Genomic DNA, 15,000 nt, shown 5'->3' with positions numbered 1-15,000 from the left:
CCACAAATAGCACCGAATGGGCCTAAGTTGGCCAAAAGTACCGATAGAGTACCCACAAGAAGCACTGAGTTGGCCTAAGTTGGCCAAAAGTACCGATAGAGTACCCACAAATAGCACCGAATGGGCCTAAGTTGGCCAAAAGTACCGATAGAGTACCCACAAGAAGCACTGAGTTGGCCTAAGTTGGCCAACAGTACCGATAGAGTACCCACAACTAGCACTGAGTTGGCCTAAGTTGGCCAAAAGTACCGATAGAGTACCCACAAATAGCACCCCATTGGCCTAAGTTGGCCAAAAGTACCGATAGAGAATCCACAAATAGCACCCAATTGGCCTAAGTTGGCCAAAAGTACCGCCAAGTAGCACCATAGAGGCCCGAGTAGAGCGAAATGTGGGCCAAATTGAACATTTGAAAATTTTTACAAGTCCAGAAAATTTTCTAAGTCCAGAAAATTTTCTAAGTCCAAAGAGTTGGACAAATTTCCTTAGGCCCAAAGGTTGCACTGAATGTTCCTAAGGTGGCCATCATTACCCATGAAGTATCGCGAAGGTTCACCCGAAAGACACAATATGCCCTAAAGTACCCACAGAGTACCCACAAGTTGCACCCAATTGGCCTAAGTTGGCCAAAAGTACCGACAAGTAGCACCATAGAGGCCCGAGTAGAGCGAAATGTGGGCCAAAGTACCGAGTAGTTGCAACAAATGCCCAAATGGATACCAAAATGTGGTACCAAGCACCTAACTGTTGCAACAAATGCTAGCTTTCTGAGCAAAAGCTGTGGACCAATTTCGTAGAAGAACCGCCTAGGCGAAAAGGCAAAAATCGCCGAAGCTGGCCCGCTCGCAGAGCTCGCGGGCCAGGAGATACTCATAGGGCGATTTACTAGAGTGGGGAACTTGAGAATTTTTGTGTCCGAGACTTTGGGCAACTTCGCGGCCGCCCCCTTAAAGTAAAAGATTTTCTCTGGGTGCCTAAAATTCGCAATTCCCGCAAAGTCGGGAAGACGTTAAAGTTTTTGCCCAAAAAATGGCCATCGATTTAAGGTGATTTTCCAATAAGAAAATGCTTCCTATTTTGAATTTTTTCGAATATTTCCTAAACTAAGCGTCGGAGCACATGGCCGTGGAGAAACTTTTGGTAGCTTTTGGCAAGGGCTATCGGATGAAATAATGCGAAAGGCCATCGGAGCGATATTGGATTAATGCGGGCCCATAAACGTACCTAAGAAGTGAAAATTGGTACCTTGCACGCAGGATGCAAGAAATGCTTGAGTGTTAACCAACATCGGTACCAAGTACCTAGGTTATATCGAGTGCGTAGATGGAAGTCGGTACCGAAGGGAAACCTTCCTAGGCTAGGTGCACGCAAGTGAGTATGGATCGATCAGTAGAAAGATGGGAAGCCCAAGGAAACCTTCCTAGGCTAGGTGCACGCAAGTGAGTATGGATCGATCAGTAGAAAGATGGGAAGCCATAGGAAACCTTCCTAGGCTAGGTGCACGCAAGTGAGTATGGATCGATCAGTAGAAAGATGGGAAGCCCAAGGAAACCTTCCTAGGCTAGGTGCACGCAAGTGAGTATGGATCGATCAGTAGAAAGATGGGAAGCCCAAGGAAACCTTCCTAGGCTAGGTGCACGCAAGTGAGTATGGATCGATCAGTAGAAAGATGGGAAGCCATAGGAAACCTTCCTAGGCTAGGTGCACGCAAGTGAGTATGGATCGATCAGTAGAAAGATGGGAAGCCCAAGGAAACCTTCCTAGGCTAGGTGCACGCAAGTGAGTATGGATCGATCAGTAGAAAGATGGGAAGCCATAGGAAACCTTCCTAGGCTAGGTGCACGCAAGTGAGTATGGATCGATCAGTAGAAAGATGGGAAGCCCAAGGAAACCTTCCTAGGCTAGGTGCACGCAAGTGAGTATGGATCGATCAGTAGAAAGATGGGAAGCCATAGGAAACCTTCCTAGGCTAGGTGCACGCAAGTGAGTATGGATCGATCAGTAGAAAGATGGGAAGCCCAAGGAAACCTTCCTAGGCTAGGTGCACGCAAGTGAGTATGGATCGATCAGTAGAAAGATGGGAAGCCCAAGGAAACCTTCCTAGGCTAGGTGCACGCAAGTGAGTATGGATCGATCAGTAGAAAGATGGGAAGCCATAGGAAACCTTCCTAGGCTAGGTGCACGCAAGTGAGTATGGATCGATCAGTAGAAAGATGGGAAGCCATAGGAAACCTTCCTAGGCTAGGTGCACGCAAGTGAGTATGGATCGATCAGTAGAAAGATGGGAAGCCATAGGAAACCTTCCTAGGCTAGGTGCACGCAAGTGAGTATGGATCGATCAGTAGAAAGATGGGAAGCCATAGGAAACCTTCCTAGGCTAGGTGCACGCAAGTGAGTATGGATCGATCAGTAGAAAGATGGGAAGCCCAAGGAAACCTTCCTAGGCTAGGTGCACGCAAGTGAGTATGGATCGATCAGTAGAAAGATGGGAAGCCCAAGGAAACCTTCCTAGGCTAGGTGCACGCAAGTGAGTATGGATCGATCAGTAGAAAGATGGGAAGCCCAAGGAAACCTTCCTAGGCTAGGTGCACGCAAGTGAGTATGGATCGATCAGTAGAAAGATGGGAAGCCCAAGGAAACCTTCCTAGGCTAGGTGCACGCAAGTGAGTATGGATCGATCAGTAGAAAGATGGGAAGCCATAGGAAACCTTCCTAGGCTAGGTGCACGCAAGTGAGTATGGATCGATCAGTAGAAAGATGGGAAGCCCAAGGAAACCTTCCTAGGCTAGGTGCACGCAAGTGAGTATGGATCGATCAGTAGAAAGATGGGAAGCCCAAGGAAACCTTCCTAGGCTAGGTGCACGCAAGTGAGTATGGATCGATCAGTAGAAAGATGGGAAGCCCAAGGAAACCTTCCTAGGCTAGGTGCACGCAAGTGAGTATGGATCGATCAGTAGAAAGATGGGAAGCCATAGGAAACCTTCCTAGGCTAGGTGCACGCAAGTGAGTATGGATCGATCAGTAGAAAGATGGGAAGCCCAAGGAAACCTTCCTAGGCTAGGTGCACGCAAGTGAGTATGGATCGATCAGTAGAAAGTGGGAAGCCCAGTACCAAATGCCCTAGTGAAGACCGTAAACGAATATCATGAACCGAGAAGGAGCACCAAATGCCCTAGTGAAGACCGTAAACGAATATCATGAACCGATAAGGAGCACCAAATGCCCTAGTGAAGACCGTAAACGAATATCATGAACCGATAAGGAGCACCAAATGCCCTAGTGAAGACCGTAAACGAATATCATGAACCGAGAAGTAGCAACGAATGCCTGAAAAAGTACCAAGTCCACGGTATAGAGTAACGAGAGTTAACCGCCGTGATGTATGCAATGTGGGCAGCCATTGCATGGGTTCTGGACTTGGTTCGCGAATAACTTTTTTGCTAGACATCGGACAAAGTTGACGTGGAAGAACGAAATGTAGCATTTGGTGCCACCTATCCAAAACTTTTTCAAGATTGAAGATCCGATCGATACAGCCTGAGTTATAGGCAAAAGTTGGTGCAAAATTGAGCATTTTTAATGGTGAAAAATCGGTACTCCTCGAATAGCTCCTGTTGGAAGCATCGGACCACATGGTCGTGGAACAACATATTGTAGCGTGCGGTGTCAAGTATCGACACCCAAAACCGCATGTCCGATGGACGGAAAATGACCAAGTTATAGTGAAAACTTGGTTGCACCAAATTCCCGAAGAAGTGCAACGAGAAGGTGAATGCGATGGTTGTTCGTCGAATAGCTCCGGCCACAGACATGGTAGCGATTAGTGGTGCATGGAAGAAATCTAGCCACAAGTGCCATCTACCCATGGCCAGAAGAAAGTGTGGCGCTATCTTGGATACCGGCGGAGCTATGGGGCAAATATGGGCCAAAAATGGTGCAAGTTGGACCAAAAATCCGACCAAGTGCGCGAGGCGCTTTCGTGAATAGCTCCGGCCAGAGACATGGTAGCGATTAGTGGTGCATGGAAGAAATCTAGCCACAAGTGCCATCTACCCATGGCCAGAAGAAAGTGTGGCCATATCTTGGATACCGGCGGAGCTATGGGGCAAATATGGGCCAAAAATGGTGCAAGTTGGACCAAAAATCCGACCAAGTGCGCGAGGCGCTTTCGTGAATAGCTCCGGCCACAGACATGGTAGCGATTAGTGGTGCATGGAAGAAATCTAGCCACAAGTGCCATCTACCCATGGCCAGAAGAAAGTGTGGCCATATCTTGGATACCGGCGGAGCTATGGGGCAAATATGGGCCAAAAATGGTGCAAGTTGGACCAAAAATCCGAAAAAGTACCTAGGTAAATGCGATGGTTGTTCGTCGAATAGCTCCGGCCACAGACATGTTAGCGATTAGTGGTGCATGGAAGAAATCTAGCCACAAGTGCCATCTACCCATGGCCAGAAGAAAGTGTGGCCATATCTTGGATACCGGCGGAGCTATGGTGCAAATACGGGCCAAAAATGGTGCAAGTTGGACCAAAAATCCGACCAAGTGCGCGAGACGCTTTCGTGAATAGCTCCGGCCACAGACATGGTAGCGATTAGTGGTGCATGGAAGAAATCTAGCCACAAGTGCCATCTAGCCATGGCCAGAAGAAAGTGTGGCCATATCTTGGATACCGGCGGAGCTATGGTGCAAATATGGGCCAAAAATGGTGAAGTTGGACCAAAAATCCGACCAAGTGCGCGAGGCGCTTTCGTGAATAGCTCCGGCCACAGACATGGTAGCGGTTAGTGGTGCATGGAAGAAATCTAGCCACAAGTGCCATCTAGCCATGGCCAGAAGAAAGTGTGGCGATATCTTGGATACCGGCGGAGCTATGGGGCAAATACGGGCCAAAAATGGGTAAACTTGTACGGTCCAAAGCCAAGGGTAAATTTTTTTATTCCTCTAATAACTTCTAGCACAGACATTGAATCGGTTGGTAATGTATGGATGAAATGCAGCAAACAGTTGGAACTACCCATAAAATCTTAAAGATTGACGATCCAATGTATAGAACCGGAGTAATGTGCGATACTTGGTGTAAAATCGAGTGAAAAATTAACTATAAACTGTTTTTGGCCCATAACTCGAATACTAGACATCGGAAGGGGGGGTCGTAGAACGATTTTTTGTTGCCCTATCGATTCCCTATCGAACGAGCAAAAGTTGTTTTTTTGACCAAAAAGGACCCCTACTCTAGTAAAATTGGCCTGATTTTACTAGTCCCCGGTACCCGTACAGGCAAAATGAGCAAAATGCTCAAGTATGAATGGTTTTTGGCTAATAACTCGAATACTAGACGTCGCAGGGGGGTGTCGTGGAACAATTTTTGGTAGCCCTTGAAATTATCTATCGAATGACATATACTTGATTTTTGGCCAAAAAGTTCCCTAGACTAGTAAAAATCGCATCATTTTACTAGAGTCGGGTACCCTGGACGAAAAACCGCTTAAGTTGCGGTTTTTGGCTAATAACTCGAATACTAGGCGTCGGAGGGGGGTGCCGTAGAACAATTTTTGGTAGCCCTTGAAATTATCTATCGAATGACATATACTTGATTTTTTGACCAAAAAGTTCCTAGACTAGTAAAAATCGCATCATTTTACTAGAGTCGGGTACCCTGTACGAAAAACCGCTATAGTTGCGGTTTTTGGTCAATAACTCGAATACTAGACGTCGGAGGGGGGTGCCGTAGAACAATTTTTTGTAGCCCTTGAAATTACCTTTCGAATGATATATAGTGGTTTTTTGGTCAAACAGTGACCCCGAGACTAGTAACCCTCCATACACAAAACCGCCTAAAAAGTTTTGGTTTTGCAAAATTTTGAAAAGTGCGTCAAAAAAATTTTTTCAAAAAGTACCAAATCGTGATCAGAACTCACTATAGACCATAAAAAGTGAAATCCGATGGTCATTTGCAACACTTGGTCAATCGAGAAAAATTTCACTTTTTTACTAGAGTCGGGTACCCTGAACGAAAAATCGCTCAAGTGATGGTTTTTGGCCAATAACTCGAATACTAGACGTCGGAGGGGGGTGCCGTAGAACAATTTTTTGTAGCCCTTGAAATTACCTTTCGAATGATATATAGTGGTTTTTTGGTCAAACAGTGACCCCGAGACTAGTAACCCTCCATACACAAAACCGCCTACAAAAACTTTGTTTTGAAAAATTTTGAAAAGTTCAAAAAAATTTTTTTTTCAAAAACTACTAAAACGTGATAAGAACTTACTATAGACCATAAAAAGTGATATCCGATGATAATTTGCAAAAGTTGGTAACTAGTAAAAAATTTCACTTTTTTACTAGAGTCGGTGCAACGAGAAAAAAAAAGTCCGTGATGGAGAAAAATGGCACGTTTTCCACGCCTGTACGCTTTCGTTTACTATATAGGGGGTAGGTGAGCCAGAAGCATGATTTTGACTGAGTATGTATCTTTATGAATTGGACCCTTCTAAATCGATTGAGACTACCCCCAGGACGATCGGACGACTGCTTCTGGCTCAAAATGTGGTTTTTAGATTTTGATCGTCAATTATGCGAGAAAAAATCGATTAGAAGTAAAGATACGAAATGCTTGGTCTAAGTTGGGAAACGACTTCGGATATTTGTTGGACGTTGTCGTAAAAGGTCCGAGGACCAAGGAAAAGTGATTTCCAAGTGGATTTATGCACTATTAGTCGATGGTAAGATGTGAAATTAGTAGAACTTACCATACAGTTTGCGAAGTTGAAGCAATCGGTTGGTGAATATGGTACTGTCTGTCCAATTTGGTGGTTCAGAATGAGTGAAACGATGTTGATGATGGATAGACGTTCCGATTGCCCCCGATCGGGGAACATATAGTGGTCTTTAAGGTCCAAGTACCTATGTTTTGGTAAGCAGAACTGAGAGTTAAAGGATGAAAGTCGGCCATTCCTAATATCATCCTATCGGTGGTTCGCGAGTTGTTTGAGGACCGGAGCAGCTCGCGATGAAACGGTCCTAGGGTATTGGTTATCCATCCAAGGAAGAGTAAATGCGATCCTAGATGTGTGTCGTTGGCCGTTCTACCGGTATCGCCTATCGATGAGATATCGACGGGCATGCCTTACTCGAAAGTTGAATTCTAGGATCGATGGTCAAACAGACCTATGAGCGATAAACCAAACTGAACACGTATTGATGTCGGCTTTTCCTATCATTTGATGCCGCAGGTTGTTTAGGGACCGGAGCAACTTGCGGCCGAGACGGTCCCCGGGGGTTTCTTTCTCCAAGGAGTGGAAACTATTAAGCAAGAGTTGTAGCAAGATACGATCCTCTGATGTGTCGTTGGCCGTTCATGCGGTATCGCCTGTCGATGAGATATCGATGGGCATGCCTTACTCTACAGACTGGATTACTGAGAGTTTAATCAGGGATCGATGGTCAAACAGACCAATGAGCGATAAACCAAACTGAACACATATTGATGTCGGCATTTCCTATCATTTGTCGCAGGTTGTTTAGGGACCGGAGCAGCTTGCGACCGAGACGGTCCCCGGGGGTTTCTTTCTCTAAGGAGTGGAAACGATTAAGCAAAAGTCGTAGCAATAATCGATCACCTGATGTGTCGTTGGCCGTTCTTGCGGTATCGCCTGTCGATGAGATATCGATGGGCATGCCTTACTCTCCTGACTGTTTAATTGAGAGTTATAATCAGGGATCGATGGTCAAACAGACCAATGAGCGATAAACCAAACTGAACACATATTGATGTCGGCATTTCCTATCATTTGTCGCAGGTTGTTTGGGGACCGGAGCAGCTTGCGACCGAGACGGTCCCTTCCCGAAAGATGGTGAACCGAGTCGTCTGGCGTAAAAACCGGACGACTCGAAAGGGCTTGACCCTTTCAAGTGAGCGATAATCACATTCTACGCTCAGTTCGACAGCTACAAGGCAATCACTCGCTATGTTCAGAGCTAATACATGCAACATGCCGGCATTGTTTCCACCGACGCATGGATTCAAGACTGGTGCACTTATTAGTTAAACCGTTCGCCTCCGGGTGTTTCGAGTTCAAGTCTGGATGAGGATTGTTCTTGCTGGTAATAGCTTGAGCCCCTGAATAAGGGGTCGAAGCGTACATCTTGAGACCATGTACAACATATTACCAAATCGGCACCATGGGTTCGGGTGCAAGTGATGTAACCGTGAAAGATGTTGAGCAGCCCAACATCGGTTTACACACGCATAATAGGAAGGCAGCGCTGTCGACTGGTCAGTCGTGTAAGAAGTGTGCATTATCGATCACAAATATATTGGTGATCTGTAGGTTGCGCATACACCATGCCCGGTGTAAAGTGCCGTGGTCCCCCCCGGGGGGCTGCATCAAACCGTTCGCCACGCGAACTACCCAATGGAACGAACTCGATGCATTTAATAAGAAGAAGAGATGATAATGAAACACGGTCGATTAAAGAGTTGAAAACGTTGAAATACCTATAAGCAAGTCTTAAGTTGGTGGTGACCGTTACGCCCCAACAAATTGGTGCCTTACCCTACACCAAAGAGCCATTCAACATGGTTCAAGTGAGCGATAATCACATTCTACGCTCAGTTCGACAGCTGCAAGGCAATCACTCGCTAAGTTCAGAGCTAATACATGCAACATGCCGGCATTGTTTCCACCGACGCATGGATTCAAGACTGGTGCACTTATTAGTTAAACCGTTCGCCTCCGGGTGTTTCGAGTTCAAGTCTGGATGAGGATTGTTCTTGCTGGTAATAGCTTGAGCCCCTGAATAAGGGGCCGAAGCGTACATCTTGAGTAAATGTACAACATATTACCAAATCGGCACCGTGGGTTCTGGTGCAAGTGATGTAACCGTGAAAGATGTTGAGCAGCCCAACATCGGTTTACACACGCATAATAGGAAGGCAGCGCTGTCGACTGGTCAGTCGTGTAAGAAGTGTGCATTATCGATCTCCAATATATGAGCTCAGTATGACAGCCCAATTGGTAATCCTCGGGACCTCCAGAAAGGAAGCTGGATGAGGATTACCAAATCGAAAGTTGATAAGTGTAGTGGTACCACTTAGTCAACTTGTATCCCGAAAGATGGTGAACCGAGTCGTCTGGCGTAAAAACCGGACGACTCGAAAGGGCTTGACCCTTTCAAGTGAGCGATAATCACATTCTACGCTCAGTTCGACAGCTACAAGGCAATCACTCGCTATGTTCAGAGCTAATACATGCAACATGCCGGCATTGTTTCCACCGACGCATGGATTCAAGACTGGTGCACTTATTAGTTAAACCGTTCGCCTCCGGGTGTTTCGAGTTCAAGTCTGGATGAGGATTGATCTTGCTGGTAATAGCTTGAGCCCCTGAATAAGGGGTCGAAGCGTACATCTTGAGACCATGTACAACATATTACCAAATCGGCACCATGGGTTCGGGTGCAAGTGATGTAACCGTGAAAGATGTTGAGCAGCCCAACATCGGTTTACACACGCATAATAGGAAGGCAGCGCTGTCGACTGGTCAGTCGTGTAAGAAGTGTGCATTATCGATCACAAATATATTGGTGATCTGTAGGTTGCGCATACACCATGCCCGGTGTAAAGTGCCGTGGTCCCCCCCGGGGGGCTGCATCAAACCGTTCGCCACGCGAACTACCCAATGGAACGAACTCGATGCATTTAATAAGAAGAAGAGATGATAATGAAACACGGTCGATTTAAGAGTTGAAAACGTTGAAATGCCTATAAGCAAGTCTTAAGTTGGTGGTGACCGTTACGCCCCAACAAATTGGTGCCTTACCCTACACCAAAGAGCCATTCAACATGGTTCAAGTGAGCGATAATCACGCTCTACGCTCAGTATGACAGCTGCAAGGCAATCACTCGCTAAGTTCAGAGCTAATACATGCAACACGCCGGCATTGTTTCCACCGACGCATGGATTCAAGACTGGTGCACTTATTAGTTAAACCGTTCGCCTGCGGGTGTTTCGAGTTCAAGTCTGGATGAGGATTGATCTTGCTGGTAATAGCTTGAGCCCCTGAATAAGGGGCCGAAGCGTACATCTTGAGAGTAAATGTACAACATATTACCAAATCGGCACCGTGGGTTCTGGTGCAAGTGATGTAACCATGAAAGATGTTGAGCAGCCCAACATCGGTTTACACACGCATAAGGGGTTTATTGTTATCTGTAGGTTGCGCATACACCATACCCGGTGTAAAGTGCCGTGGTCCCCCAGGGGGCTGCATCAAAACGTTCGCCATGCGAACTACCCAATGGAACGAACTCGATGTATTGAAAGAGATGAACAATTAATAGCGAGAATAGGGGCCCGGAAGCAATTCCGCGGCCCTACGGTCGATTCAAGAGTTGAAACGTTGTACAATCGTGGATAGCACCTAGTGCTAATATGGTGAGAGATAATGTGTGAGGAAATTTAGTTTCCTAAAGTTTAGTTAGTGGTTTCCGTTGTGCCCTAACAAACTTAAAGTTGGTGGTGACCGTTACACCCCAACAAATTGGTGCCTTACCCAACACCAAAGAGCCATTCCATATGGTTCTAGAGAGAGAGAGTTGTGTGGAAATTTATTTCCCACTAAGCGAGTGTGTGTCTGTAGTGGAACGAATTCTGGTTGATCCTACCAGTAATATACGCTTGTCTCAAAGGTTAAGCCATGCATGTCTAAGTACAAACATAAATGAATGTGAAACCGCATAAGGCTCAGTATAACAGCTATAATTCACAAGATCATCCTACCACTAGTTACTTGGATAACTGTGGAAAATCCAGAGCTAATACATGCAACATGCCGGGACTGTTGCCCTCGCGGGTAGCTGAACTGGTGCACTTATTAGTTAAACCAATCGCCTCCGGGCGGCTTGAGTTGAAGTCTGGATAAGGACGCAGATCGTATGGTCGCTTGTCGACTGACGACAGATCTTTCAAATGTCTGCCCTATCAACTATTGATGGTAGTGTAGAGGACTACCATGGTTGCGACGGGTAACGGGGAATCAGGGTTCGATTCCGGAGAGGGAGCCTGAGAAATGGCTACCACATCCAAGGAAGGCAGCAGGCGCGTAAATTACCCAATCCCAGTACGGGGAGGTAGTGACGAGAAATAACAATATGGACCTCTCTAACGATGGTCCATAATTGGAATGAGTTGAGTATAAATCCTTCAACAAGGATCAAGTGGAGGGCAAGTCTGGTGCCAGCAGCCGCGGTAATTCCAGCTCCACTAGCGTATATTAAAGTTGTTGCGGTTAAAACGTTCGAAGTTGATTGCCCGTCCAGACACGTGACCGCCACGGGCGCCCGGTTACACGCCGGGGCCGTTCGTGCGCGCGCTCACGGCTGCGACTCACAATGGTGTACTTGGGCGTTACTCTGTGAACGAGTACCGTGCTACCGGTTAACTCCGGCACGGGCTCCTCATGGTGCTCAAGATACTCACATTTACCTTGAACAAATTAGAGTGCTCAAAGCAGGCTAAGACAAAGCGTCCGGCCCCCCCGTGGGGTTGGCGTTGGCCGAGAATAATCTTGCATGGAATAATGGAATATGACCTCGGTTTATACGATTTCGTTGGTTTGTCAGAAACCTAGAGGTAATGATTAACAGAAGTAGTTGGGGGCATTGGTATTACGGCGCGAGAGGTGAAATTCGAAGACCGTCGTAGGACCAACTGAAGCGAAAGCGTTTGCCATGGATGCTTTCTTTAATCAAGAACGAAAGTTAGAGGATCGAAGGCGATTAGATACCGCCCTAGTTCTAACCGTAAACGATGCCAATTAGCAATTGGGAGACGCTACCCCTATTCGGTGCTCTCAGTCGCTTCCGGGAAACCAAAATCGGGTTCCGGGGGAAGTATGGTTGCAAAGTTGAAACTTAAAGGAATTGACGGAAGGGCACCACAAGAAGTGGAGCTTGCGGCTTAATTTGACTCAACACGGGAAAATTTACCAGGTCCAAACTTATCGAGGTAAGACAGATTGATAGCTCTTTCTCAAATTTAAGGGTAGTGGTGCATGGCCGTTCTTAGTTCGTGGAATGATTTGTCTGGTTAATTCCGATAACGAACGTGACTCAAACATGCTAACTAGAACGCTGTCAGCAGTGCGCCTCCGGGCGCACCTGACGTTACAGCCGGGCGGCGCCTTCACGGGCGGTCGTCGGCTACGTTTGCCCTGCTTAGCGGGACAACTTGTGTTTAGCAAGCTGAGAATGAGCGATAACAGGTCCGTGATGCCCTTAGATGTTCTGGGCTGCACGCGTGCTACAATGTGGGTCGCAGCGTGTTCTCGCCAATAGGCGCCCCCATTCCGAGAGGAACGGGAAATCACTAAAATGCCCATCTAGTCGGGATTGGGGACTGCAACGGTCCCCATGAACCTGGAATTTCTAGTAAGCACTAGTCATTAGCTAGTGCTGATTACGTCCCTGCCCTTTGTACACACCGCCCGTCGCTACTACCGATGGATTATTTAGTGAGGTTTCTGGAGGCTTACCTTCCGCGGTTCCTTCGTGAGCTGCAGCTGGCATGGCTGAAGTTGACCGAACTTGATGATTTAGAGGAAGTAAAAGTCGTAACAAGGTTTCCGTAGGTGAACCTGCGGAAGGATCATTACTGATGATCGTCCGCGAGTGACCAACCATGGGCTGCCTTCGGTGTAGCTCGGTCGCTCGCTTGCTATGTGTCAGAATTTGTTGAAAGCCAACTCGTTCGTTGTACACTTTGATGGGTGACCATCACTGTGTCCCCGTGCCGAGCTAGATCTCCCCTAGCCGTAAGGCACTTGAACGCCCCTTCGACGACGAGTTGCATGTGTGTGGTATGTGTCAGAATCTGGTGAAGCTTTCTGCATGTGATGTGCCTTGTGTGGATCCGTGGCCATTGCATTGTGTCTGGTGCTTAGATACCCAGACACTTAGAACGCTTGCGCGGAAAGCAAACTCGATCGTTGTACACTTTGATGGGTGACCATCACTGTGTCTCCGTGCCGTGCTAGATCCCCCCTAGCCGTAAGGCACTTTGAACGCCCCTTCGACGACGAGTTACAAGAGTGTGGTATGTGTCAGAATCTGGTGAAGCTTTCTGCATGTGATGTGCCTTGTGTGGATCCGTGGCCATTGCATTGTGTCTGGTGTGTAGGTACCCAGACACTTAGAACGCTTGCGCGGAAAGCAAACTCGATCGTTGTACACTTTGATGGGCAACCATCACTGTGTCTCCGTGCCGTGCTAGATCTCCCCTAGCCGTAAGGCACTTTGAACGCCCCTTCGACGACGAGTTACAAGAGTGTGGTATGTGTCATAATCTGGTGAAGCTTTCTGCATGTGATGTGCCTTGTGTGGATCCGTGGCCATTGCATTGTGTCTGGTGTGTAGGTACCCAGACACTTAAGCAAACTCGATCGTTGTACACTGTGATGGGCGAGCATCACTGTGTATCCGTGCCGTGTAAGAGCTCCCCTGGCCATCAGGCACTTGAAAGGTCCTTCGACGACGAGTTACAATAGTGGTGTGTTAGATACGTCAGATTACGGTGTCTACTAGTGTGCAATACGTATCCGGCTACGGCACGGAACGAACGGGAACTGTGGTGCAGACAAACAAGAGTTAAGCCTATTAGTCATTAACTCTAAGGACGGGGCCATGGGGCGGTACACAAAGGATACGGATGAGCGAGTATGCAGGCCCAATACTCAATAGCTCGATCCGATCCAAGCACATGAGTTGACTGCGGCGCCAGGTTAACCAATGTGCTAGATTCTATTTGGCCAGTAGAATCTTGTGTCTTAAGCGATTTGATACCAAGACACCAGAACGAAAGTTAGTTGAAGAGTTATTAAACTCTTATGAAGTATGGTTGTGCAATCACAACTTATGACTTTAACCTATAAAGTGGATATGGACTTGCAATTATAACATGGAATCTCTACACACCCCATGAGCTCGATCCAATCCACGCACACGAGTTGCCTGAGTAGCGACAGGTATACCGATGTGCAATACGTATCCGGCCACGGCACGGAACGAACGGGAACTGTGGTGCAGACATACAAAGAGTTAAGCCTACTAGTCATTAACTCTAAGGACGGGGCCATGGGGCGGTACGCAAAGGATACGGATGAGCGAGTATGCAGGCCCAATACTCAATAGCTCGATCCGATCCAAGCACATGAGTTGACTGCGGCGCCAGGTTAACCAATGTGCTAGATTCTATTTGGCCAGTAGAATCTTGTGTCTTACGCGATTTGATACCAAGACACCAGAACGAAAGTTAGTTGAAGAGTGATTAAACTCTTATGAAGAATGGTTGTGCAATCACAACTTATGACTTTAACCTATAAAGTGGATATGGACTATCAATTATAACATGGGGCACACACCATGTTCTCGATCCAATCCACGCACACGAGTTGCCTGAGTAGCGACAGGTATACCGATGTGCAATACGTATCCGGCCATAGGCACGGAACGAACAGGAACTGTGGTGCAGACATACAAGGGCCATGGGGCGGTACGCAAAGGATACGGATGAGCGAGTATGCAGGCCCAATACTCAATAGCTCGATCCGATCCAAGCACATGAGTTGACTGCGGCGCCAGGTTAACCGATGTGCTAAGAGAGTTGTTCCTGGGCCTTCAAAGTGACTTCAAAACTATCTTAGCGAATGGTGGCCATGGGCGTAGACATGAGCCACAAGTCACAAGGCCTGGGACTATTGGGTAATAAAGACAACTTAGTCAGAAAGTTAGTCTTTGGACGTACCACCGGGATTGTGTTACATTGGGAACCTTACTATAAAACCCTAGGCAGGGGATCACTCGGCTCATGGATCGATGAAGACCGCAGCTAAATGCGCGTCACAATGTGAACTGCAGGACACATGAACACCGATAAGTTGAACGCATATTGCGCGTCGGACGATTAAACCCGGCCGATGCACACATTCTTGAGTGCCTA

At 47.1% G+C, this 15,000-nt stretch overlaps 1 non-coding gene across 1 annotated transcript; it reads left to right on the top strand.

Annotated features, from left to right (window-relative positions):
- Nucleotides 1-14,841: 14,841 nt before the first annotated feature.
- LOC125773473 (5.8S ribosomal RNA) lies at nt 14,842-14,999 on the top strand. The gene has a single exon (XR_007420133.1). It is a non-coding gene; the product is annotated as a 5.8S ribosomal RNA (ribosomal RNA).
- Nucleotide 15,000: the final 1 nt, after the last annotated feature.

The sequence above is a fragment of the Anopheles funestus genome (assembly GCF_943734845.2).
Source record: "Anopheles funestus chromosome X unlocalized genomic scaffold, idAnoFuneDA-416_04 X_unloc_35, whole genome shotgun sequence".
Classification (NCBI taxonomy): Eukaryota; Metazoa; Arthropoda; class Insecta; order Diptera; family Culicidae; genus Anopheles; species Anopheles funestus.
This window is presented reverse-complemented; position numbering and strand designations above follow the sequence as displayed.